This window comes from Nicotiana tabacum, chromosome 11 (genome assembly GCF_000715075.1).
Source record: "Nicotiana tabacum cultivar K326 chromosome 11, ASM71507v2, whole genome shotgun sequence".
NCBI lineage: Eukaryota > Viridiplantae > Streptophyta > Magnoliopsida > Solanales > Solanaceae > Nicotiana > Nicotiana tabacum.
The window spans coordinates 79,861,499-79,888,757 of record NC_134090.1 but is presented as its reverse complement, the minus strand read 5'-3'; the positions used below and the strand labels follow the sequence as shown (position 1 = coordinate 79,888,757).

The window sequence follows — 27,259 nt, the reverse complement described above, 5'->3', positions numbered from 1 at the left end:
GCCTGGATACTGGAATTAGCCTTCCCACACAGTGAATGTAAATGTGGGGGTAATTTAATGGCATATTGTGTGTATAGGCTGATATATAACAGGATTGACAATGTAGTAGGCTATGTTTTGATAGTTAGCTATGTTTGTGATTAGCATGTCCTTTAATGCATGTCAAAATGTGAAACTATCCATTGTTAGTTAATTTTTTCCCTTTTAATAGCCTGCCCCGTTACAACGAACAAACCCCATCTTCAGAACAAAGAACAAAAAGTTACAGTCTCAACCTCACGAAGGTCGGGCCCAAGCCGAAACGCTAAGTAGGCTTTCATCGGAAAAGCCGTGGCCCAAGCTTGGCCTATCCTGCATGAGCGGGGTTCGGGCCCATAACGTATGATTAACTTCCCATGTGCGTGACCATGTTTTCTTATTCTGCAAAGGTCTTCGGAATTCCGTTATAAATAACCTGCAAGCATAATTGAGTAGGATCATTTGATTTTCAATTAGTAGAGACAAATGTGACAAGAAAACATAGCCGCTATAGGGTATCCTTTTAAAATAAAAAATGAGACGAGCCTCGCTAAATAAATCACACATCGCCGGGGCCCTCAATAAAATACATAACCATTGACTAGACTTTGGATTCGCCGGTTAATGAATGTTCACGGCCTCTTCCTAAAATAACAATACGTTAGTCTCTTTAGGACGCGCCTTTAACAATGTTATCTCCCTAAACTCGGGTGCACATTTATGTGACCCAAATCCAAATCTCAACGGGGTCGAAATATGTCTCTAGTCACGGGCTCATTCATTGTGGCGTGGCCCGAGATGCATTTCCATGACGTTGTAAATTCCTTTTAATAATAAATGAGACGAGCCTCGACAAACAAAAGTGCACAAGCTGCGGGGCCCTCTAAATGTATATATTAAAACACTTAGAATTCGGGACAGGCCGTTTACCTAATTTTGCGGCCTTCCCCAAAATAACAATACGTTAGTTGCTTTAGGCGCGTCATAATAATTTATTTTCCTTAATTCGGGTGCACATTTATGTGACCCAAATCCAAATCTCAACCGAGTCGAGATATGTCAATAACCACGGGTGCATTGATGTAACGTGGTTCGAGATACATTTTCACGACGTTGCAATTCTCGTAAAAAATAATAATAAAAGCGGTCAAGAGTTAAAATTTGCACATAAGTTCATATTTGTATAAAATCAGATAATCAAGCCGAATATAACAGTTGAGCGACCGTGCTAGAACCACGGAACTCGGGAATGCCTAACACCTTCTCCCGGGTTAACAAAATTCCTTATCCGGATTTCTGGTACGCAGGCTGTAATATGAAGTCACTTTTTTCCTCGATTCGGGATTAAAATTGGTGACTTGGGACACCCTAAAATCTCCCAAGTGGCGACTCTGAAATAAGTAAACCAATCCCGTTTCGATTGTCCTTTAATTGGAAAAAACTCCCTTGCACCCTCTCGGGTGCGGAAAAAGGAGGTGTGACAGCTCTGGCGACTCTGCTGGGGAATAAATGCCCAGAATCACTGGTTCAGGGTTAGAAATTCGAGCTTATATAAATTGTTATATTTGATTTTATCTGATTTTTACATGTTTGAGCCTAATGTGCTAAATGCTGCTTTTACCGCTTTGATATTGTCTGAACTGTATATAAATTGTGCCGAAACCTTTCTCTTCTTACCTCCGGGGATGTGCTTACTAGTTGAGACTCCCTATTCTGTTAGTGTCATACCCTAAATAAAAGAGGCTCGAAAAGTTTCTAAGCCGGCTGGCCTTTTGGTTCCCGGAAAGGAGCTTCTTCCTCAACTCGAGTTGTCCGCTCGGGTACACTGTCTAGAACACCGACCCAGGTTTTGAACATAGAATAACGTGACTTCATGCCAGATCCCTAGTAGGAACGCTTGTCTGCATCATGTGCATTTTGACTTAGGGGACTCAACACAGGGGTTGGGTCCGTCTAGGAATAGCAACCTGAAACAGAGAAGACCATCCTGATGCATCTTACTTGCTACGTACATATATTTGTTTCAAACCTGCATGTTGACCGGTTTTTGAATCTTGGGAATGTTGAAAAAAAGGAGAAAAGAGGAAACAAAAAGAGACATAACAGTTAAGGTATTAATTGATTATTTTAGAAAATGAAAAATAGAAAATAGGAAAAAAAAAAGTCTTTTATTTTTGGAAAATCGTTTGTCGAAAAGAAAATGAAAAAAAGAGTCTTTATTTTAGTTTGGAAAAATAGGTTATCTTATCTTTTTGAAAAATGAAGAGTTATTTTGTCTTATTTTCAAAAATGGTTTGTCTTGCAATAAAAAATGAAAAAAAAGAGATGCTTGTTCATTTAATTTGCCCGAACTACGCAGGTTTGATTCTCATAGGGTGTGAGATACGTAGGCAACCTCCGTCGGGTCCAACCTCCTATTTTTTAAAAATCAATAAAAAGAGCAACAACGCCAAGTACATTTTTCCACCACAAGGTCGGGTGACGCCGCTTATATCATAAATAACCAAACGTTCCCAAAAGGAACTCCGGAAGGCTGCCTTTGTACAGACAGCCACCTCTTTTTTTATCACACAACCTTAAAAATCTTCGTTCATGAAGTGCTGAGGGGTCGTGTTCAGAAATACTTTTGAGAAAAGTCGCGTATGTTTTTGTTTTTATCAGAATAAGTTTCGTTTGTTAAAATCTTATTAATAAATGTGCAGAATGAGCACGACTCCAAATGAACCATTTTCAATCATGAATAAAATTCCCCTCCAATTGCGGCTCTGGTGGAATGATTTAGGCAAAGAAGGGCATGACGAAATCAAGAAGTATCTGAAAGGCCTCACGAGTTTGTTGGATATCAGGCCACGGGGAGATATCATAAGGGCACTAGTCCCCCGCTGGGATCTTGTGCACAATGTCTTCCATTTCTCGGACTTTGAACTTACCCCAACTTTAGAAGAAATAGCAGGGTATATCGGCAGTGCTGAGACTCCATTGAGGCACAAATATCTGATTGCTCCAAGAACTGTGGCAATACACCGGTTTCTGGACTCCTTAAAGATAGTCAGAACAATTCATAACCCTGACTTGGCAAAAGGTTTTTGCACTATGAGTTTCATATACCAAAGATATGGTCACATAGGAGGATTCGACAAGCCAGAAAACCAGTTGTGCAGCAAAAGTAATCGTCAAAAGTGGGATGAACATAGACGGATTTCTTTCATGATAACTTTCTTAGGACTCTTAGTATTCCCAAGAAAAGACGGGAGTATCGACATAAAGATAGCAGGGGTCGTCAGTACATTGCTCACACAGAGAGACAGTACGTTGGCGCCCATGATAGTATCTGATATGTTCCGAGCTCTCACGTCTTGCAAAGCCGGAGGAAGCTTTTTCGAGGGTTTCAACTTGTTGTTGCAAATGTGGATGACCGAACACCTATGTCACCGAGCCCAGTTTCTGAGCCATGGATCCATTGAAAAGACCTGCATAGAGGAGTTCTATACCAGAGTTAATGAGACCTACCTACCTGAAGGAGTCACGGCATGGACCTCATATTTCCGTACCCTCGACGCCAGTCAAATACAGTGGACGCTAGGATGGTTACCGATCGACGAAGTCATATACATGCCAGCGGCCAGGCCCCATTTTCTCTTAATGAGACTTAAGAGCATTCAACCATATGCGCCACATCGGGTTTTAAGTCAACTTGGGAGGTGTCAGATAGTGCTAAAAGACGAGGATCTAAGCACCTAGGTGATTGAGATCAGTCCCGATGGCCAGTTTCCTGAAGCAAGGATTCGCCAAATTTGGAGCCAATGTCAATACTTAGAAGCGAATACCTGTGTAGTGAATCGGGAAAAAGGGGAAGTTTCACCCGGGTATCAGGCCTGGTACAAAGGGGAGACATCATCTGGAAGGCCGACCAAAAGACCTCACCTGCAAGAATTTGCCAAGTCTTCACAAGAGCAGTGGGGCTGGTTGGCCAAAGAGCGGTAATATCTTGCCGAGACAGGCAAACTAAAGCATCAAGTTCAGGATATGAAGTTTGAATTCCAATTACAGTCCGCTACCCACAAGGGAGAAAACAACAGATTAATCAGAGAAGGCGAGATCCTCAAAGCTCAGATCCGGAAGATGAAAAGGGAGGCCGACAACCAGCTGAGAAGCCGGGCGGATAAAAGATTGATAGCGGGGTTAAAGGATCAGGTTGCAGAATGCCAGGAAGATTTGGAAAGATCCAAGGCTAGCACAGCAAGATTGCGGACCAAGTGGGCAAAAGGTACAATGGCCCGGAGGCAGCGCCTGCAACAAGTCATAAGGGATTATGAACGGAGCATCGAGACATTAAGGGAAACGAATTCCACTCTTCAAGAGCGGATCTTCAAGCAAACACGAGATGCCCAAGCCGACAGAAGGCGGTGTTACGATGCAATGACCAGAATGGAAAGACAAATGGAAATGTTCCAGGATCAACTTGCCAACAATGCGCAAATACTAGGATTAAAGAATCGACAGATAAGGCAGTTGTTCACGGAAAGGGACAACATTCGAGGAAGGATCGACGAGATTGGGCATTACATCTACATGAGATGCCTGGCATGCGAGCAAATGCCTCGGAAGACCCTCCTTGTTTCCATCATGGGCTGCGTCCACCGAATCAAGAATGAATTGAAAAGCCTGCAGAGGGACCTCACACCAAGGGCCGCGGAAAGGCCGAATAATGCCTCGCGGGCCCCTAAGTTGGAAAATTAATCTTTGATCAAGTCTTGTTTATTTGGCTTTGTTGCTTTCCCATATGTTGTTTTCTTTTCTTTTAATCAAAACGGGTTAAGAACTGTAGAGTCTGTACTATTGCTATTCCTTGTTCAAAGTAATTTGTAATAGCAAAATTTTGAGGATGAATTTAATGATTTCACAAGAATTTTGTGTTTCTTTACTTCAAGGCAGAACTACGCTTGGTCTGATTCGCGCGGGGACGTGATACGTAGGCAATCCCCATAAGATTCGACCGCTTTTGATAAAGAAAGAAAAGAAAATACAAAAATAAAATAAAATACAGGGTTTCCCAAAGTGTTTTAAAAGGGGGAACAAATGAGCAAGCCGGGATGACGCATGTTGTTTGAAGCAAAGCACGTAGAAACGGTTAATTGCCTAGGAACATTGCATCCTCTATGTGTTGTGATCAAATCTGTTAAACTCTAATGCTAACAAAGTTTGTTGTTGTCTGAACTAGACAGTTAGTTGTTAAAGAATTCTGGCAACACACCCTTACCAAACCAGATCCAAAGGACCGTTAGCAATAAGCATGACTACTTCAGAGAATAGTAACGAGGAAGAAAGGCCGATGAGCCAGTTGTTAAAAGAAGCGATGGAAAAGATTGAAAGGATGGGACTAGAAATGAATGCAATGCAGCTAGCTTTAGCCAAATCACAAAAGAGCCCTGAGCCACTGGGGCGCATGCCGGAATACCCTCATTCCGGCCCTTCCACAAGCCTCCCAAATCCCCGTTATCATCAAGAAAGAAGCCCTCATGATTCCCAAGCTCCACCACCCCATCAACCTCTCCCAACACCAAATATTCCCACTTTTGTGGGACCCACATCAGCCACCTTGCAAAGAACGATCAGTGAGCCATTGTTTCAGGCTCACGATATGCAATACTATCCCCCTGAGCCTACATTCCATGCCCCTGAACCACAGGCCTACAATCCGCACTTGGAGGTACCGACAGAGATTGAAAAGCCAGTTAAAGCCCCTGAACAGGATGAGGTATTGAGAAAGTTCAAAAGCCTGTAGCAGTCCTTCAGGAACCTGCACGGATTGGGCAACCAAGTCAGCGTAGCTTACAAAGATCTATGCCCTTTCCCGGACGTCCAACTCCCGGCTGGGTTCAAGATGCCTAAGTTTGATTTATATGAAGGGCACGGTGATCCCATGACACATTTGCGGGGATTCTGTAGCAAAATGAGAGGGGAAGGCGGCAAAGATGAGCTGCTAATAGCTTATTTTGGCCAAAGTCTGAGCGGATCTGCACTAGAATGGTATACCAGGCAGGATTCCAGTAGGTGGTACACTTGGGATGATTTGGCGCAGGCTTTCGCAAGTCATTTCCAGTACAATCTCGAGATAGTCCCTGACCGTCTCACATTATTGAGAACTGGGAAGAAACCCCGGGAAAAGTTTTCGCGAGTTCGGGTTCCGCTGGAGAGAGCAAGCGGCCAGAGTCGATCCTCCTATGAGAGAGGGAGAGATGGTGGACTATTTCTTACAAGCATTGGATCCAACCTAGTTTGGTCACTTGGTGACAACGGTTGGAAAATCCTTCAACGAGGTGGTCAAGATAGGGGTCATGATAGAAGAGGGTCTGAGGTCTGACAAAATCCTGAATTACTCAGCACTCAAGGCAACGACCCAGGCCATTCAGAACGGCACGAGAGGTGCGTTGAGGAGAAAGAAAGAAAAAGTTGCCACGATCGAGGCAGGCAGTTGGTCCGGGTCTGGCAGGCCACACTACAACCAACCCAGACCTCACAGGACAAATTACCCATACAACCCACCACATCACTACTATCCACCCCAAGAACCGCATTTCACCGTCCATCAAGCCCAGACATACACCCAACCTCCGGTTCGACCACAATGGCGTGCGCCGGCTCCCCACAATACATACCCAGCACCACAAAATACCTACCCTCCACCCAGAGCATACAGGAACCCTCTAGGGACAGGTTTTCGAGGGAGTCAAGCAGCTAAAAATGATAGGCTACAGAAACATAGAGCCTTTACTGAGTTGGTAGAGTCCTATACCGCCGTATTCCATAAATTGAGACGTTTGGGTTTGGTAAGTCCTGTCGAACCCAGAGAGCAAAACCCCCTGCCTCAAAATGTGAACAGGACGATAAGCTGTGAATATTGCTCAGGGATGCTGGGACATGAAACTGAAAAATGTTGGAGACTGAAGCAGGAAATACAAGACCTCATTGATACTAACAAAATCGAGGTCCAGACACCGGAGGCACCTAACATCAATCAGAACCCACTGCCGGCGCACCACGAGACACATATGATCGAGTTGGTGTATGAGGGAGGAGAGTTGAGAAAGCCCTCGCAAACAGTGATGATGATCCAGGCCGCTCCGAGAGAAGGATCGACCAGTGGAGGAGTGGGGGTACATTCGCAGGGAGAAGGCGTCAAGCCAGTAGTAATATAGGGAAAGAGCCCACCCGCCAAAACAAGCAAACCTGAGCCAAACAAGTTGGGGACTCCGCCCACACCCGCAATTGTGCTGAAGGGGTATACAGAGAACTGGTCACCATAAAGCCCGTAGTCTAGCTGCCAATGATTGATAGCAAGGCTGTGCCTTGGAAATACGAGAAGGCAGTAGTGATGTACAAAGGAAAACAAGTGGAGGAAGTTAGTTGCGAAGCGCAAGGGCTGACTCGATCAGGTCGGTGTTTTGCTCCGGTGGAGTTAAGGAGAACCAACCCAGCTGCAACCAAGAAACCTGTATCCGAAGAAGAGGCTAAGGAGTTCCTGAGAAAGATGAAAGTGCAAGACTACTCTGTGGTCGAACAGCTGAGGAAAACACCGGCTCAGATCTCGCTGCTGTCATTACTGATCCATTCTGAGGAGCATCGTCGGGCCTTGATGAAGATATTGAACGAAGCTCATGTGCCCAACGAGATTTCTATAAACCACCTAGAAACCATTTCCAACAAGATTTTCGAGGTGAACAGGGTAACATTCTCAGATGATGACCTACCGATGGAAGGTACAGAGCATAATAAAGCTCTCTACCTAACTGTCAAATATGAAAACTCGGTAGTTACTCGGGTATTGGTGGATAACGGTTCAAGTGCCAATATCTGCCCATTATCCACTCTGAACCAGTTAAAGATCGACCACGGAAAAATCCGCAAGAATAGCATCTGTGTTCGAGGATTTGACGGAAATGGAACAGCCACTGTAGGGGATGTTGTACTTGAATTGACCATCGGTCCAGTCCTGTTCACCATGGAGTTCCAGGTGTTAGATGCCACAGTATCTTATAACCTTCTGTTAGGACGACCATGGATTCATGCAGCCAAAGCAGTGCCCTCCACCCTACATCAGATGGTGAAGTTCGAGTGGGAAAGACAAGAGGTCGTACTACACGGTGAGGACACGACGTGCACCATGGGTGGCGCCATTGTACCTTTCATAGAGACCGATTATGACAAAGGTCCTTGGGTCTACCAAATTTTTGATACAGGGTCGGCCAACAAAATTGCTGAGGGAGAAAGCATCCCGCACCCTAGGGTAGCTGCCACGACAGTCATGATGGTTTCGGAAATGCTGGGTAATGGATTTGTGCCGGGAAAGGACCTGGGAGTCGAGCTTCAGGGGATTGTCCAACCTGTTTCCCTGCCTAAAAATCTGGAAACTTTCAGATTGGGGTTCAAACCAACCGCAGCATATGTAAAACAAGCGCGGAAAATGAAGAAGAAAGTCTGGTATCTTCCCAAACCCGTGTCACGTCTCTCAAGATCTTTTGTCAGAGCAAGCGCCGAAGGGCCACCGGTCCCAAAGATTCTAGGACCATTGATTGGTATGGATGGAGACCTGAATCAGAGTTTCGAGAGGCTATTCGCTGATGTCAGTATGGTAGAAGCTGGAGAAGGTTCCAGCAGAGCAGAGATACAGTTTGTGGGGCCTGAGGCCAAAACCAACAATTGGACAGTTACTCCTCTTCCTGTCCGAGGGGAGTCTTCGTAGTAGGCTTTAATTTATGTTTTTGTTTGTTCTGTTTTGTTCGGATTATTCCAGGGTGTAATCCAAATTTTACTTCTGTTTTGTAAGAGTGTGAACCCTTTTTATCCCGCAAGTTCAATAAAGTTTTCTTCTTTTGTCTCATTTTAATTTTGTTTTGTTTCTTTCTGAACAGTTCTCTTTTTACTGGTTCTAATGACATGGCATGCACATCGGATCTTCAACCTAGTCTAATAAATCAATCTGAATCCGACTCAATGATACAAGAGGTCGTTTGTGAAGATGACTCTGAATGTGACGAAGATGAAGCCTTCGAAGAGATAAACCGAGAACTATGCCAATTTGAATAAAAACCCAAGCCTAACCTAAATGACACTGAGGCTGTGAATCTAGGGGACGCTGATAATGTCCGAGAAACCAAAATCAGCATCCATATTGAGCCGAATGTCAGGGAAGAATTGATCAAAACCCTTGCGGAATTCAAAGATGTTTTTGCATGGTCATATGACGATATGCCGGCATTAAGCACCAATTTAGTGGTTCACAAATTGCGCACTGACCCGGCATACCCTCCGGTCAAGCAAAAGTTAAGGAAATTTAAAACAGAAATGAGTGTAAAGATCAAAGAGGAGGTGATTAAACAGTTGCAGGCGAAGGTCATTCGGGTCACTCGATATCCCGAGTGGTTGGCTAATGTGGTACCAGTTCCAAAGAAGGATGGGAAAATCAAGGTGTGCGTCGACTACTGCAACCTCAACAAAGCAAGTCCCAAGGACAATTTTCCATTACCCAACATCCATATCTTGATCGATAATTGCGCCGGGCGCGAGATTGGATCCTTCGTGGATTGCTATGCGGGTTATCATCAGATCCTAATGGACGAGGAAGATGCGGAAAAGACAGCTTTTATTACGCCATGGGGAACTTACTGCTATCGGGTAATGCCGTTCGGACTGAAAAATGTCGGGGCAACGTACATGCGAGCAATGACTGCTGTGTTTCACGACATGATACACAAAGAAATTGAGGTGTACGTAGATGATGTGATCATAAAGTCTTGGCGTCAGGAAGACCATGTAGCAGACCTAAGGAGATTCTTCCAAAGACTCCGAAGGTATGATATCAAGCTTAACCCGGCCAAATGCGCATTCGGAGTTCCGTCAGGAAAGCTGTTAGGATTCATCGTCAGTCGATGGGGGATTGAGTTAGACCCATCCAAAATCGAATCCATCCGAGATTTGCCACCGCCAAAGAACAAAACAGAGGTAATGAGTTTGCTGGGTAGACTCAATTACATCAGCAGGTTCATCTCTCAACTCACAGCAACTTGTGAGCCCATATTTCGGCTGCTGAAAAAGGATGCTGTGGTAAGTTGGACGGCAGAGTGTCAAGAGGCTTTCGACCAAATCAAAGGGTATCTGTCTAATCCACCCGTATTGGTCCCGCCTAAGCCAGGGAAGCCCTTAATTCTCTATCTGACGGTCCTGGAAAATTCATTTGGTTGTGTACTGGGGCAACATGATGACACAGGAAGGAAGGAGCAGGCCATCTACTATCTTAGCAAGAAATTCACAGTATATGAAGTCAAGTACACTCAACTTGAGAAAACATGCTGCGCCCTAACTTGGGTAGCTCAGAAGTTGAAACACTACCTGTCCTCGTATACTACTTATCTCATATCCCGTTTGGACCCATTAAAGTATATCTTTCAGAAACCTATGCCCACAGGAAGGTTGGCAAAATGGCAAATTCTACTCACAGAGTTTGATATCGTCTATGTGACGAGGACAACCATGAAAGCCCAAGCGCTGGCAGACCATTTGGCAGAGAATCCCGTTGATGAAAAATACGAGCCTTTAAGAACGTATTTTCCTGACAAAGAAGTGATGCATAAAAGTGAGCTGGAGTTACCCGAGGAACCGGGTTGGAAGCTTTTCTTCGATGGAGCCGCGAACGCGAAAGGGGTTGGAATAGGAGCAGTACTCATTTCTGAAACAGGACTCCATTATCCTGTTACGGCTCAACTACGCTTCTATTGCACCAATAATATGGCCGAGTATGAAGCTTGCATTTTGGGTCTGCGATTGGCGGCGGACATGGATGTCCAAGACGTTTTGGTCTTGGGAGACTCGGACCTCTTGGTACATCAGATTCAGGGTGAACGGGAAACGCGGGATCTGAAACTCATACCATATCGACAATGCTTGCACGATCTGAGCAAGTGATTTCGGTCGGTAAAGTTCAAACATATCCCGAGAGTTCATAACGAGGTTGCGGATGCATTGGCCACCTTAGCATCGATGTTGCACCACCCTGACAAAATGTATGTTGATCCTCTGCACATCCAGGTCCGTGATCAGCACGCTTATTGCAACGCCGTAGAAGAGGAAGCAGATGGCGAGCCCTGGTTTCATGATATCAAGGAGTACCTCAAAATGGGGATATATCCGGAACAGGCCATTGGAGACCAAAAAAGAGCCCTTCAGCATTTGTCAAATGGTTTCTTCCTCAGCGGAGGAGTGTTGTACAAAAGAACACCGGATTTGGGATTGTTAAGATGTATAGACGCCGGTCAAGTCACGACGGTCATGGCAGAGGTACATGCTGGAGTTTGCGGGCCACATATGAGTGGATATGTATTGGCAAGGAAGATCCTTCGAGCAGGATGTTATTAGCTCGCCATGGAACATGACTGTATCACTTTCGTGAGGAAATGCCATCAGTGTCAGATACATGGAGATCTGATTCATTCTTCGCCAACAGAGTTACATACGATGTCAGCACCCTGGCCGTTTGTTGCATGGGGCATGGATGTCATTGGACCTATCGAGCCAGCAGCATCCAACGGTCATAGGTTCATTCTAGTAACCATTGACTACTTCACCAAATGGGTTGAGGCTAAAACCTTCAAGTCGGTAACTAAAAAGGCAGTGGTGGATTTTGTGCACTCCCATATCATCTGCAGATTTGGGATCCCAAAAGTAATCATCACGGATAATGGTGCAAATCTTAACAGCAGCCTGATGAGAGAGGTATGCCAACAATTCAAGATTACACACCGCAATTCCACCCCATATCGTCCCAAGGCGAATGGAGCGGTCGAAGCAGCCAATAAGAACATCAAGAAAATACTGCGAAAGATGGTGGAAGGGTCCAGACAATGGCACGAGAGATTACCCTTTGCTTTGTTGGGTTACCACACTACCGTCCGGACTTCCATAGGTACAACTCCTTATTTGTTGGTGTACGGAACTGAGGCCGTAATACCGGCGGAGGTCGAGATTCCGTCCCTCTAGATTGTCGCTGAAGCCGAGATTGATGATGATGAATGGGTCAAAGCTCGATTGGAATAGTTGAGCTTGATAGACGAGAAAAGATTGGCAGCAGTATGCCATGGTCAGCTGTATCAGAAGAGAATGGCAAGAACATATAATAAGAAGGTACGCCCCAGGAAGTTTGAAGTAGGGCAGCAGGTATTGAAGAAGATCCTCCCACATCAGGTCGAGGCAAAAGGCAAATTCGCCCAAAATTGGCAAGGGCCTTATATCGTGACCAGAGTATTATCCAATGGAGCTTTGTGTTTGACGGATATCGAGGGAAGATGTGTTGACATGGCTATCAATTCGGATGCAGTCAAGAGATATTATGCGTAATTTCTTTGATTATGGCCATTATTGTTTCGTTTGTTTGTACTTGGTACTTATTGGATAATGAAATGACGGAGACAATTCTTTCTTCTATCCAAACACTTTTTACCCTTGTTTCCCCCTTTTGAGCCTTAAGTTATTCTTTCATACCCCTCTTTTGGAATCACTAACGGAAAAGATATGATAAGAGAAAGAAGAAGAAAAGAAAATTTTTAAGAGAAAATGAAAAAAAAGAAGGAAAAAGAAGAAGAAGAAGAAGAAGATAAAAATCACACACGGTGGGAACTACGTTCGACCTGATTCCTCAAAGAGGATACGTAGGCGCCTCACGGCTCGGTCATAGTGTGCATCATAGTGTACATAGTGTACATAGTGTGCATAGTGTACACAAGTACGCATAATAGGCACAGTGTGCGAACGCACATAGCTCAACATAGAGTAGAAATAAAATCCCCCAAGCAAGAAAACTGGGGCAGAGGTTATGTTTTAAAATCCCAACAAAAGGTTTGATTCCAAAAGTTGTAGATGATCACCAATCAAAGTTATTTCATTTTTGATAGCCTTTCTTTAGCCCTACACCAAAACCAACATCGACGCCCAAAAGACCTCCCGATCAATATCCAAGAGGTGCCAAGTCAGGCAAATAAAGTCGAGAATAATACTCTGATCCCCGGCGAAGAAGAAGATCATAAAACTGGAAATGAACTGATAGTCCAAAGGAACCTCCGAAGAGAGGATCATATCGACGACACTCCAATTCTCCGTTGAAGAAATAAAATGAGAGAGTTTTATCGGTGAAAACCTTCACAGGCACCATAAGGCGACGGGAGCTGAGAGAAAAGAGAGAGTCTCATTAGTGAAAACCCCTCGAAGGGCACTATGAGGCGACACGATAGATCGACAAAAGGGTCCGCGTTCGCAATGGAATGGACACCCATTTATCCCCAGCAAGTAAGGTCATCAGACAAGTTGATTGATACAAATAGACTGGGTCGGGAATCTATGGTGCACGTCATGATCACAAGGACCAGTCATGTCGTCCAGATAAGTTTTTCTCTTTTCCTTTTCCACCAAGTATTGGTTCAGAAAGATTTTCCTCCTTTCTCTATCTCTTTTATTTTTCTTTAAGAATTCGTGTTGAAAAAGATTTTTCAAAGTTTACTACCAGAGGCCGAAGGGGCACAAAAGCAAGATATGAAAAGGGTAGGCCAAGAGCCGAGGCAATAAGACAAAAGGCATCGGCTGCAAAACCAAATGACGAATTGAGTAGAAAGAAGGGTGACGTAAAGAGAGCAGAAAATGACGGGTGAAGGACTTGGGGACCAAATTCCGAGAAGGTTTCCCCGCAGAATGTTTATAAATCCCGGACCCAAATCCAAAGTGGTCAGACGCCACAAGAAAGGGAAAGCAGTCCAGTGCAAGATATCCCCAGGCAATGCAATTCTATGCCTTGCAGTTCCGGGAGGAAGTAAACTCCCGAAGGGGGTAATTTCGGAATTAAAAGCAGACTCCCACAGAGGAAGCAGAAAGGGGGATAAATGGAAAACCACCAAGCAACGTCGTCCACCAACCAGTTGTTGGTGCAAAGAGCAAGGAAAAGAAAAGGGAAAAATCATCCCCCAGCGGAAAAGTCACCGTTGCCCCACCGTGATTAAAACTAACTAAATCATGTTGCCTGCTGCAGGAAAATAAAGGTTGATGAAGGAAGAAGGACGGAATACCAGAAAGGTCACCAAAGCAGGGGCAGAAAATTTTCTGCCATTGTCAAAAATTTTCTCGGAGGAACGAGAGGAATAATTTTCAGTCTTAGTCTAAATAGGCGCCCACCTGTATAACGAGAGGAATATTTTCATGTCTTAGTTTAAATAGGCGCCCACCTGTATAACGAGAGGAATAATTTTCAGTCTTAGTTTAAATAGGCGCCCACCTGTATAACGAGAGGAATAATTTTCAGTCTTAGTTTAAATAGGCGCCCACCTGTATAACGAGAGGAATATTTTCATGTCTTAGTTTAAATAGGCGCCCACCTGTATAACGAGAGGAATAATTTTCAGTCTTAGTTTAAATAGGCGCCCACCTGTATAACGAGAGGAATATTTTCATGTCTTAGTTTAAATAGGCGCCCACCTGTATAACGAGAGGAATAATTTTCAGTCTTAGTTTAAATAGGCGCCCACCTGTATAACGAGAGGAATAATTTTCATGTCTTAGTTTAAATAGGCGCCCAACTGTATAACGAGAGGAATAATTTTCAGTCTTAGTTTAAATAGGCGCCCACCTGTATAACGAGAGGAATAATTTTCAGTCTTAGTATAAATAGGCGCCCACCTGTATAACGAGAGGAATAATTTTCAGTCTTAGTCTAAATAGGCGCCCACCTGTATAACGAGAGGAATAATTTTCAGTCTTAGTCTAAATAGGCGCCCACCTGTACAATGAGAGGAATAATTTTCAGTTTTAGATTAAATAGGCGCCCACCTGTATAACGAGAGGAATATTTTCATGTCTTAGTTTAAATAGGCGCCCACCTGTATAACGAGAGGAATAATTTTCAGTCTTAGTTTAAATAGGCGCCCACCTGTATAACGAGAGGAATAATTTTCAGTCTTAGTTTAAATAGGCGCCCACCTGTATAACGAGAGGAATAATTTTCAGTCTTAGTTTAAATAGGCGCCCACCTGTATAACGAGAGGAATAATTTTCATGTCTTAGTTTAAATAGGCGCCCACCTGTATAACGAGAGGAATAATTTTCATGTCTTAGTTTAAATAGGCGCCCACCTGTATAACGAGAGGAATATTTTCATGTCTTAGTTTAAATAGGCGCCCACCTGTATAACGAGAGGAATATTTTCATGTCTTAGTTTAAATAGGCGCCCACCTGTATAACGAGAGGAATATTTTCATGTCTTAGTTTAAATAGGCGCCCACCTGTATAGCAGTAACCCCACCGGAAGGCCGAAGGTTACAGTAGGAATATCCAGCAGGAAACAATAAAAATCCCCAGCACCGGGAAGCAGAAGGTTGCAAACTCAGGCGCACGAGTCAAAAGGAAGAAAGGACGCGTTTTGAAAGAAGCGGCTTGTGAACATTAGACCATCCCCAGCATAACAAATCTGATGAAGAAAGCCGTACCACCGAAGGAATCATTAAAAAGCTTAATGAAAAAGGCCATGTCCCCAGCGGACCAAGAAAAATGATGAAAACTGGTACTCAGAAGAGCAAAAGGCTAGTACCATCCCTCAAGTTCACAAAATAAAAGCATCGGAGGAAAACGCAAGCCGACAAGAAAGCAAGGCGACAAGAACAAGTTGAAGATAGATGAGATCTTATGATCCACATTCTAGCTTAGCTTCTTATTTTTCCTTTTAGAACAATGTAACAAGGAGATCGGTAAGCGGTAACATCCTACAGCAGCATGTAAGCAGCACACAACAACGGCAAACACTACAGTCACACGGTAGTCCCAGCTACCAAAATTTCCCGAACTACATTGACCTGATTCCTGTTCAGCCCAGAATATGTAGAAAACCTCTGAAGCAAAGGTTCGGTCAAATCTTTTTCAAAAATGCTTCACACGGAGTACGCGGATGAGCAAAAATCGCTCACTTTGTCTTTGCACGAAGACCCTTTGTGTCTTCGGGCAAAGAGGGCAGCTGTAAGCACGTGATTTTTGCTTCGCAAAAGTTACTCCAAAAAGAAAAGAAAATCAAAAAATATATGTCTTTGTCATTGAGGGATTTGTATTTAATGTTAATTTGTGTGTTAGGTATTAACCGATGTGTGTGTAATTCTTTTTAATTTTTTATAATTTTACAAATTATTTAGGAATTTGGTTTAAATTTGGTTAATTAGAAAGGGAAAGGGTTGTGGGAAAATCAGATTGGGCCCCAAAATGAGGCCCAAAACCAGGCAAAGACCCAGTCCAAATCAGGCCTGCCTAAGTATCGGCGCCTTGGTTTAGATCCGTTGATATGATTTAAATGAACGGTCCTGATCAGACCGCCCATTTAATCATAACGACGTCGTTCAGGGCATTTTGATCTGAGCCGTCCAATCCCTTTGATCCAACGGATCCAGGACCTCCCTCAAGACCCGTTAATTTGATCCGACCCATTTCCTTACCCGGTCTCACCCCCCTTCCCACCAAAACGATGACGTCTTGCCTAAAGGAATAGATCCTGGCCATAGATCTCCCTTGATCCAACGGCCAGGATCTAAAACTCTAAAGCGTATATAAACCCCTCATCACACCCTACGCCCCTATCCAAGCACCCCTTCAATCGTCTTCTTCACCAAACCCCGAACCCCACGAAACCCTAACGCCGCCCCCTTTTCCCTCACCATTAAAGCCGGCGGCAAGGATGCCGGTGACCACCCCCTTTACACCCTTGAGGCACCTCAACCCCCTGAATCCAAATCCACTTACAGCTTGGCTCGAATCCTCCCCCACCTTCTCGAATCTTCATTTGAAGATTCGAGACAAGACTCGATCTACACCAAACCACCCCAGATTCACACTAGACAGTCCCCTGACTACCCTTGTGACCAAACCAAGCCTGGTTTGGTCCAAATCTACCCACAACTCCTAGAATCTCAAATCTGAAGATCCAAACCCTAGAACACAAGAACCTGGGGAATCCGACCAGTTTTAATAGGGGTTTGAGGTCTAGTAGACTTTAATCAAGGGGTTCTCGGTTGAGAACACCCCGATTAAAGTTTGTTCGGCCTCAAATGGTCAAATCTAGTTCAGACCTGGGTCGGCTTTGGTTGAACATTTTTAGTAAGTTTTCCTTTTTCTTTTCTGTTTTATTTGAGTACTGATTAAGTTTGTTAGCATGTTCTGTTGTGATTGTTTGGTATTTCTGGTACTTTCATTCCAATTTCTTTCGTCTTTGTAAGGCCTTTTATTTGGTCGATTGTTTTCTGTGCATGTCTGAATGCATTCTGTGATATACATGTTCGATTAGATTAGTCGTCGCATAAATAATTCATATGGCCTCCCAATATTGTGCAAAGTTGTCTGAAGTTAATCAGGATCCCGTACGTGTTGTTTATTTAATCGACTTGTTATACCTGGTTATAATTAGTATAGTCGACCTGATAAACGTCGTCGATTAATTTTCTATGACTGAATGATCAAATGGATTAACAACTTCACATGACTGATCGAACCCTGTCATTGACTGAATGCCCGACATTGTTTGAAATTAGTTTGTTTGCATTGCAAAACAACTGAAAAGATTCAGTCCAGGGCAGCTCTGAATTTGAACTTTCAGGAGTACAAAAATGCCCTACTGTTGCAATGAGTTAATACAGTAATAACCAGGGTTAACAAGGGTAGTTTGGGTGTTAACAAAAACAGAAATAATTAGTTTAAGTGGGCTGACAAATAGGGTGCTAAATTAGGATTAAACTAATGTATTAGTGGGGACAAAACATAAGAGCATGGGAGTTTAATACTTGAATGAACCCATGACTCTTGAATAGGGCAATAGGCCAGGCGTGGGGAACAAAATGACTTGCATCAAGAAGATGCTTAGGCATGGGAAATGAAGGGGATGGGCAGTCACTGAGGCTGTGAAGTTCTAGGCAGCCCTTAAGGTTTCTCATTCAGTTATAAATAGAGTTGTTTTTAGTGAAGAAGGGGGCTGGACATTTTTAGTCTTCAGAAAAAGAAAGAAACAAAAGAAATTTTCAGAATATTGTAACCAAACATTGTCTGAAAACTGCTTAGGAGTTCAAGTTGGCCAAGCTGTCTTTACTAATTGTTTGTGGGTTATTTGCCGAGCTGTTTGTGTTTGTCGAACTGCTTGGTGCTGTTATATTGAGTACTCTGGCTTTCTGGTTGTTTCATCATTCTGTTTCTGAGACTGCTTGTTTGTTGCTCGACCACTGGTGAACTTCATCATTGTGGCTAGTTGTTTGTTGCTGGGTTGTTGTTGTTTATCTGCTGCTGCTGTGTTTGCTGTGTACTACTTAGCTGATCATTTTCCTTCTACTTTTGTCTTCCCAACCAGGTACACAATTAATACTGTCAATGTAACTTGAAGTTGAGCATGAATGCAAAGAGAAGAGTTGAAGATGTTATTTTACACATAGTCTGTTACATTAAATATCATGCAATGTATAATGGTTTACGTTTTTTTTGCCTGGATACTGGAATTAGCCTTCCCACACAGTGAATGTAAATGTGGGGGTAATTTAATGTCATATTGTGTGTATAGGCTGATAGATAACATGATTGACAATGTAGTAGGCTATGTTTTGATAGTTAGCTATGTTTGTGATTAGCATGTCCTTTAATGCATGTCAAAATGTGAAACTATCCATTGTTAGTTAATTTTTTCCCTTTTAATAGTCTGCCCCGTTACAACGAACAAACCCCATCTTCAGAACAAAGAACACAAAGTTACAGTCTCAACCTCACGAAGGTCGGGCCCAAGCCGAAACGCTAAGTAGGCTTTCATCGGAAAAGTCGTGGCCCAAGCTTGGCCTATCCTGCATGAGCGGGGTTCGGGCCCATAATGTTCGATTAACTGCCCATGTGCGTGACCATGTTTTCTTATTCTGCAAAGGTCTTCGGAATTCCGTTATAAATAACCTGCAAGCATAATTGAGTAGGATCATTTGATTTTCAATTAGTAGAGACAAATGTGACAAGAAAACATAGCCGCTATAGGGTATCCTTTTAAAATAAAAAATGAGACGAGCCTCGCTAAATAAATCACACATCGCCGGGGCCCTCAATAAAATACATAACCATTGACTAGACTTTGGATTCGGCCGTTTAATGAACGTTCACGGCCTCTTCCTAAAATAACAATACGTTAGTCTCTTTAGGACGCGCCTTTAACAATGTTATCTCCCTAAACTCGGGTGCACATTTATGTGACCCAAATCCAAATCTCAACGGGGTCGAAATATGTCTCTAGTCACGGGCACATTGATTGTGGCGTGGCCCGAGATGCATTTCCATGACGTTGTAAATTCCTTTTAATAATAAATGAGACGAGCCTCGACAAACAAAAGTGCACAAGCTGCAGGGCCCTCTAAATGTATATATTAAAACACTTAGAATTCGGGACAGGTCGTTTAGCAAATTTTGCGGCCTTCCCCAAAATAACAATACGTTAGTTGCTTTAGGCGCGTCTTAATAATTTATTTTCCTTAATTCGAGTGCACATTTATGTGACCCAAATCCAAATCTCAACCGAGTCGAGATATGTCAATAACCACGGGTGCATTGATGTAACGTGGTTCGAGATACATTTTCACGACGTTGCAATTCTCGTAAAAAATAATAATAAAAGCGGTCAAGAGTTAAAATTTGCACATAAGTTCATATTTGTATAAAATCAGATAATCAAGCCGAATATAACAGTTGAGCGACCGTGCTAGAACCACGAAACTCGGGAATGCCTAACACCTTCTCCCGGGTTAACAGAATTCCTTATCCGGATTTCTGGTACGCAGACTGTAATATGGAGTCACTTTTTTCCTCGATTCGGGATTAAAATTGGTGACTTGGGACACCCTAAAATCTCCCAAGTGGCGACTCTGAAATAAATAAACCAATCCCTTTTCGATTGTCCTTTAATTGGAAAAAACTCCCTTTCACCCTCTCGGGTGCGGAAAAAGGAGGTGTGACAATAATAATAAGGATCTACTTTTTTGTCTGGTAATTCTGCTGAAATTATTCCATCAATATCTCCGACATTTGGGTATTTATTCAGAAGAAAAGGCAAGATGTGTGCATGAGGCAAGCCTCGCTTTTGGAATTCAACTGTATAAATCACTGAAGAATAAAGATGTAATTAGATCATTAAATTTATATATTAATTATTTTTAATATTAGCATATAGTAAAATTAATGGGCAAGCATAATAATTTTGTAGAACATAAAAACTGTACCTGCTTTTACTTCTCCAAAAATTTTATTGTCGCGTAAATCCTTTATCATGCGATCCAGCTTGATTTTGAAAACCCTTGTTAAAATGTCGGGACGATCTTCTGGAGATAATCCCCTACTCTCCACAAATCTAGTAATCTCTGGCCATTTTGGGTTGCAAGTAAAAGTTATGAACAGATCAGGGTACCCCGCCCATTTGCAAATTGCCATGGCATCTTGATAATTTTACAACATGTAACGTGCACCTCCCGTAAAGATGGAAGAGAGTATAACTCTTTGTCCTTGAGAAGAAGGTTCTATGTCCCCATATAAAACAGCATCTTGTAACCCTTTATAAAAGTGTGCTCTCAATTGTTTTTGATGAAGCCTAATGAACCTCAATCGAGAAGATTCCATCATTGTATAACCATCTACCAAGAATTGCTGAAATAATCTTCTAGCTGACACAATTGTTGGATCTTCATCCTTCCTTTCTTGAATTTTATATGATAAGTACTCACGCGTTCTAACATATTTCCTTCCACCGGTTGAATCATCAATATCGTTTAAAGGAATATCTTCTCGGTATCCATCTTCACCATATGGAAATAGCAATGGATATTGCAAACCTAAGTATGCTGCATTTAATTCATTTATCCTTTGTAGTTGTCCATATTGGCTTTCAACTATGATATCTTTGTCAGACCTTGTTTGTTCAAAATCTCCAACAATCAAAGCAGCTACCTCTGAAACTGTTGGTAAATTGTATCTTCTTCCATCAGATCCTCTTTTCCCAATCAGTCTAAGTCTAACATTTGAGGTCCCATCTGTTTGAAATTGATCTCTTACCATTCTAAATGACTTTGCAAGAACATTGTTGTCATCAAGCATTTGCTTCAACTCATTCACAATTTCAGCATGAAATTGATTGTTCATTTCAGCACGGCTGTAAAGAAAAATATTGAATTCAACTAACAATTTATGTCTTATAAAAAAATATAATTTTAAAATATTTTGAGTAAGCAATTGTCTATGCTAACCTGATAGCATGAATTCTATTTTCCACCTCATTTTCTGTTTCATAGATATACAATTGTGCAAATTTTGGAGAAGATCCCTCCGGAGGCAATAAGCTTCCAATCTGGTGATAATTTTGCCCAGACAATCTGAATGTTTTAGGTCCCTTTGTTTTGTTGACAGAGAAATCCTCCTTTCCTCCCATTGATGTAAATGCAAATATAGAATTATATGTTCGAATGTTCTCTCTGAAATATTTGCTTTTTGCACCTTCATGAAATTAGGTTAGGTTAAAGAAGATATATATATATATATATATATATATATATATATATATATATATATATATATATATATATATATATATATATATATATGCAAAAATTATAGTGTCGTTATTTTAATAAAATGAATTTATCTATTAACCTGATCCAAATAATAAATTCTTCAAATTCGAAGGAGGCTCCTTTGGATTTGGTAGCTTGATTTTTCCACGACCGCAACACAAAGTGAAAACTGGTTTTTTATTTTTATACTTCTTGTCAACTCTTTCCTCAAACCAGAAATATGCCCCACAATATTCACATTCATAATTGCCATCTCCAATATCCCAATATTCTGGTTTTATGAGAGTAAAATAAAGAGATAAAGTTAAAGTACTTATTATAGAGAAAGTAAAAGTATGTTGTATATGTAACTTTAAATTATGTCATATTTACCTTCATTGGTCATCCAGCTCTCTACTTCATCATCTAAAAATAATAATAATTAGTGCTTAAAATTTAAAATTTAATATAAGGGGAATTGTTAATACATTTTAATATTATCGAACATTGATGAGTTATATGTGAATACTTTCAAAAACATCGTCATCTTCATTTGCATCATGAATTTGTACATCGGATTGCATATGACCTTGATGAATAAATTAAAAATTAGTAAACTTGTATGTATGAGTATGAGTTGTGGTGAGTTCAATGGCATACCTGGTATATCAGCATCAATATTGTCATCTTCAAATTCTAAACATAAATATTAATTGTTAGCCTTTTTTCAATTTCATATTGAAGAAAAATTATATTGCAAAACTGAATTTGAAATTATAGGGGTGCATTTAAAATAATGAAAATTGCAAAAGTATAACCCAAAAAAAAAATTACTCATAGAAGTAGAATTGTAAAATAACAAACATGGTGTACTTGAGAAAATAAAGAGAAGCAAATAAATGTTTAGTTTTTTTAAATAATTATGTTGCCCAAATTTCGCATATAAGTTATATGTGTATAAATAAATAAAACTTCATTATTTATGTGGACATGTATATAGGGGCACAAAAAATTGTCTTCCTCAAATTTCAAAAATAAGTTAAATAAATTAAGCATAAATATTTACCTTGAAATAATGGTATCTCATTTAAATCAGGTAGAAGATGTTCTTTCTGCAAATTTGAACTCGACAAACCATATCGCAAATTATGCTCTTGCATTGGTCTTGGACATTGTGCTTGAGAATAAGATGATGAAACTTGTCTACAACTCTTTATTGGGGTACTACTAAATCGAGGGAAATTTAGACGATTTGTTATGTCCGTTAATGATTGTTTTGTTTTCCCTTTTTGAGAAGCATTCCCTATGATAGTAGTATCAACCAATTCTGTAAACCATAAAATAAAAACAAAAAAAAACTAATTGTTAGAAGTAGAAAAGGATAGGAAAACTATCAAACCAATTTTTATATACTAAATTGTATGTAAACCAAGTTAACATGTAGCATTTTTTTTTATTTCATGGTGGTCAAGATAAAGTTTAAGTTTATTGCAATATTGATCTTGAAAAAATAATTTTATAGCTGGGTTTAGCTTAAAAAATAATTATTGACTTTTGTGTTTTAACAGTTTCATCATTACTTTCAACCTCATTCCATTAAGTTAAACTAAAGGTAATACCTTAGCAAACTTATGGAATTAAAGATGGTCAAGAGTGTATATAGAAGTCAAATACAAACCGACTCCCATCAATAACGGTTAATTTTGGCTAAAAACTCGCATAACTAATCACATGAATTAAATCTTACTTCGCCTTTAATTAGTCATACTTCCAATGAAAATATAAACTGCCTATCAAACAACATGTTAAATTAGATGGCTAACAAATCTTCATTTAAAAGTATTGTAAATATTAAGGCTAATCAACCAAAGAAATATTTTTTTTTTAAAAAATAAACATCGTAAAAGAGAAGATAAATCGCTTAATAAAAATTTCAAAAGTAGAACGACAAAAAGCAAAATTCATAAAAATTATAATTCTATATTTATAACAAATTTTTTTTACTTATAATAAAATAAACAAAAGCAAATAATAGCATCACATTAACCTTTTAATTTATAAATTATTCTACTGGCCAGTCCATTACGCATATCAGATAAAAGTATATAAGTTAAAGAAAATTTATTTTTGTTATTTGCCGGAATATCAACACGGAAGTTTGACTTCCTCAAATTTTCATTTAAGATATAACAAAATTTACACAAATATTTACCTTGCAATAATGGTAGCTCATTTAAATCTGGTAAAAGATGATCATTTTGCAATTTTGAAGGCGAAAAATCATATCGCAAATGTTGTTGCGTTGAATTTGGATTTTGTTGTTGAGAATGAGATGATGAAACTTGTTCACAGATCTTTATGGGTGCACTATATAATTCAGGGAAATTCAGACGATTTGTTATGTCCATTAATGATTGTTTTGTTTTTCCTTTTTCAATAGCATTCCGTCTGATAGTAGTAGAATGGACACAATCTGTAAACCATAAAATAAAAAAGAGGTAACTGTTATAAGTGGAAAAAGGTACGGAAACTATCAAAACCAATATAATGAAATAATTTATCAAATCTTTAAGGGCAATAACCATCATTAAAGGTTAGTATATAAGATTTGATATGCTGAATTGAAAAAATAAAGCTGTAAAACTTAGGAGTGACTGCTAGCTGAAATGTCCAAAATTCATAGAATCCAAAACTATGACCAACGAAAACTTTTACCAACTTGGCAAACAGTTCAGAAAGCATAATTAAAGGTTAGTATATAAGATTTGATATGCTGATTAGATTTGTGATTTTTCTCTACTTGCAACTGAGTAAAGCAGGTATAAAAGCGACTAATAAAGATGATAAACCTGTACGACTAATCATCAAAAGTACCTAAAAATTACAAATGCTCTAAATTTTTAAAAATGCATAAGATGTATGGGATGGGTAAACATATAAAAAATGATAAAACATATGACATAATATATTTTAAATTTATGCAATGATATATCAAATAATGCATATTCGGAAGAAAGGCGATATACAACATAATAGAGACTAATATGGTGTACGAATCAGAAAGTTCTTACGATATATAAGACACATAATTTTTTATACTTATACTTAAATTTCAGCATCCAATGCATCTATGAAATTGAACAAATAGTAGAACAAATATACTTAAATTTCAGCATCCAATGCATCTATGAAATTGAACAAATAGTAGAACAAAAAGATTTAGTAAGAGACCGAATTTACGTCAAATTATTTTAAGAACTGCAATATTGCTCATGATCTATATAATATTAAATTTTCATACCGTTCGAGGAAAATTTAGCCTGTTTCTGCTTCTGTATGCATATTCGATTTTTTCTTGCGAGTTTTTTCTATTGTTCCATGTCAAAATGCTGTAAAAACAGAATTTTTTCCGAGAAGTTGTAGAGTCTTTCGCAATTCTATCAGAAATTTTATAGGGCTTCTTGGCAACCCCTCAGTCTATTGATTCCGATGAAAAACAAACTCTATTTTCTTCTGATAGTGTAGGACGAAGTCGAAAATTTCTGAAGCAACCACAACAGGCTTGACTACAATAATTTTAGAAGAAAAACTAATGTAAACAAACGTAAAACCATGAAAGCAGGACTACGACATACATCTTGTTATAGAGATGATTGACGCTGAGGCAGGCAGGAGTTGGAAAATTGGGGTAAGAAACTGAATTAGGTTTGAGAAATTGAAGAGACTTCAACAAAAGAAGCAGTTGACGAAAAGAGGGCATATCTGATGCGCCTCTTTTTTGTTCGCAATTTTTTTTTTGTGCAGTAGTATTTTTAGTTTACTATACGTCTAGTCACCCCTAAATCCTAATCCCATAAATGTATTTTCGAAATAATTAAAAATTAAAGTACAACAGGAAACTTAATTTATATATTACCAATATATTTAAAACTCATTGAAGAATGAGTTAGCCCATTGTTATTAATTCTTAGCAAGTTCCAACTTTTACCAAATTAACATTTTTACTAATATTGTGAATATTTACAAATCGTTGTGTCTATGTACATATATCCATAGGAGGAACGAAATTCGTCTCCCATGTTTCATATTTTAAAGCCGGTGTGGGTTGTGAAATTTGATCGTAAGAGTATGTTTGGAATATGTATGTTTTTTCCTTTTTCTTATCTTATTAACATATCGCACATATGGTCTAGTTATATGTGATGTAATATCATAAGAAATTACATATTTTTGGATTTTTAGATTGCCAAATAGAAACATAATGGCTAAATAGTCTTCAGATGAAGAGAGGTAGAATTTGTAATTGTTGTTCATTTGTCGTATGAGCAAATCGTCATGGTTATGCAACGGGTGGTGGTTGGAGCCATTGTTCCTGCATTATTTGATACCCCAAGAATGAGTTGGTTAGAAGAGTTTGTGTGATGACCCGATCCGTCGTCTCATGAGTTACTACCCCGTTCTTCCCATTTTCTGCTTTCTTATGTTTCATTACCGGTATGGGGTGCGTTAGAATTGATTTGGAATGATTTTGATAAGAAATGAGACACTTAGTCTCTTTTAAGAAGGTTTAAGTTGGAAAAGTCAACCGGATATTGACTTGTGAGTTAGAGGGCTCGGAATTGAATTCTTTAAGTTGGAAAAGTCAACCGGATATTGACTTGTGAGTTAGAGGGCTCGGAATTGAATTCCAATGATTCGGTTAGCTCCGAGTGATGATTTAAGGCTTAGGAGCGCAATCGAAAGTAATTTTGGAGGTCCGGTGAAGAAGTTAGCCTATTTTGGTGAAGTTAGTATTTTGGCAATTTCCGGTTGATAGGTGAAATTTTGATCCGGGAGTCGGAATGGAATTCCGAGAGTTGGTGTAGCTTTGTTATTTCATTTTGGACTTGTGTGCAAAATTTGAAGTCAGCCGGACGTGATTTGATAGGTTTCGGCATCGGAAATAGAAGTTGGAAGTTCTAAAGTTCATAAAGCTTGGATAGGAGGTTGATTCATGATTTTAGCGATGTTCGATGTGATTTGAGGCCTCGAGAAAGTCCGTAATGTATTTTGGGACTGGTTGGTGTTATTGGTCGGGGTCCCGGGGGCCTCGGGTGTGTTTCGGATGCCCAACGGGTCATTTTTGGAAGATTTTTGCCGTTTTGAGCATAAATGTAATGATCTAAAGGTTCATTTTTAGTTATAGAGATCCAAATTTGATTTCGAGACTTCCAGAATTTAAATCATGAATTATAGGACTGATCTGGAAATTTTGGTTTAATTTCATCAAGTCACGATTGGGTTTTTGACGCGAAATGTGAGTTAATTGTTTAACGAGCGAAATGGGTATTGAATTAGGCAAACGAGCTCCGAATTGAGTTTCGATTGAAGGGTTGTGTTCGTATTATTATTTGTGACTCATAGGAATAAGAATCGTATAATTCCGAGTTCGTATGATGGAATTAGAGCCATTTTACTTGTTATCATCATAATTTGGGCTGATTGCCATGTTTGGGGCCTTGTGCCGACTTGTAAAATCCTTCGAGGATTGATATTACTGCTTAGCATGATTTGAATATCATCTAACTTCAGTCCAAGGTTTTAAATGTTGTTTTGCAAACCCAGTCGTATTTCTAAGTTTTGAA

General features: G+C 40.2%; 1 pseudogene; it reads right to left on the bottom strand.

Annotated features, from left to right (window-relative positions):
* Positions 1–21,229, bottom strand: part of LOC107827498 (uncharacterized) — a 43,381-nt pseudogene extending 22,152 nt beyond the window's left edge.
* Positions 21,230–27,259: the final 6,030 nt, after the last annotated feature.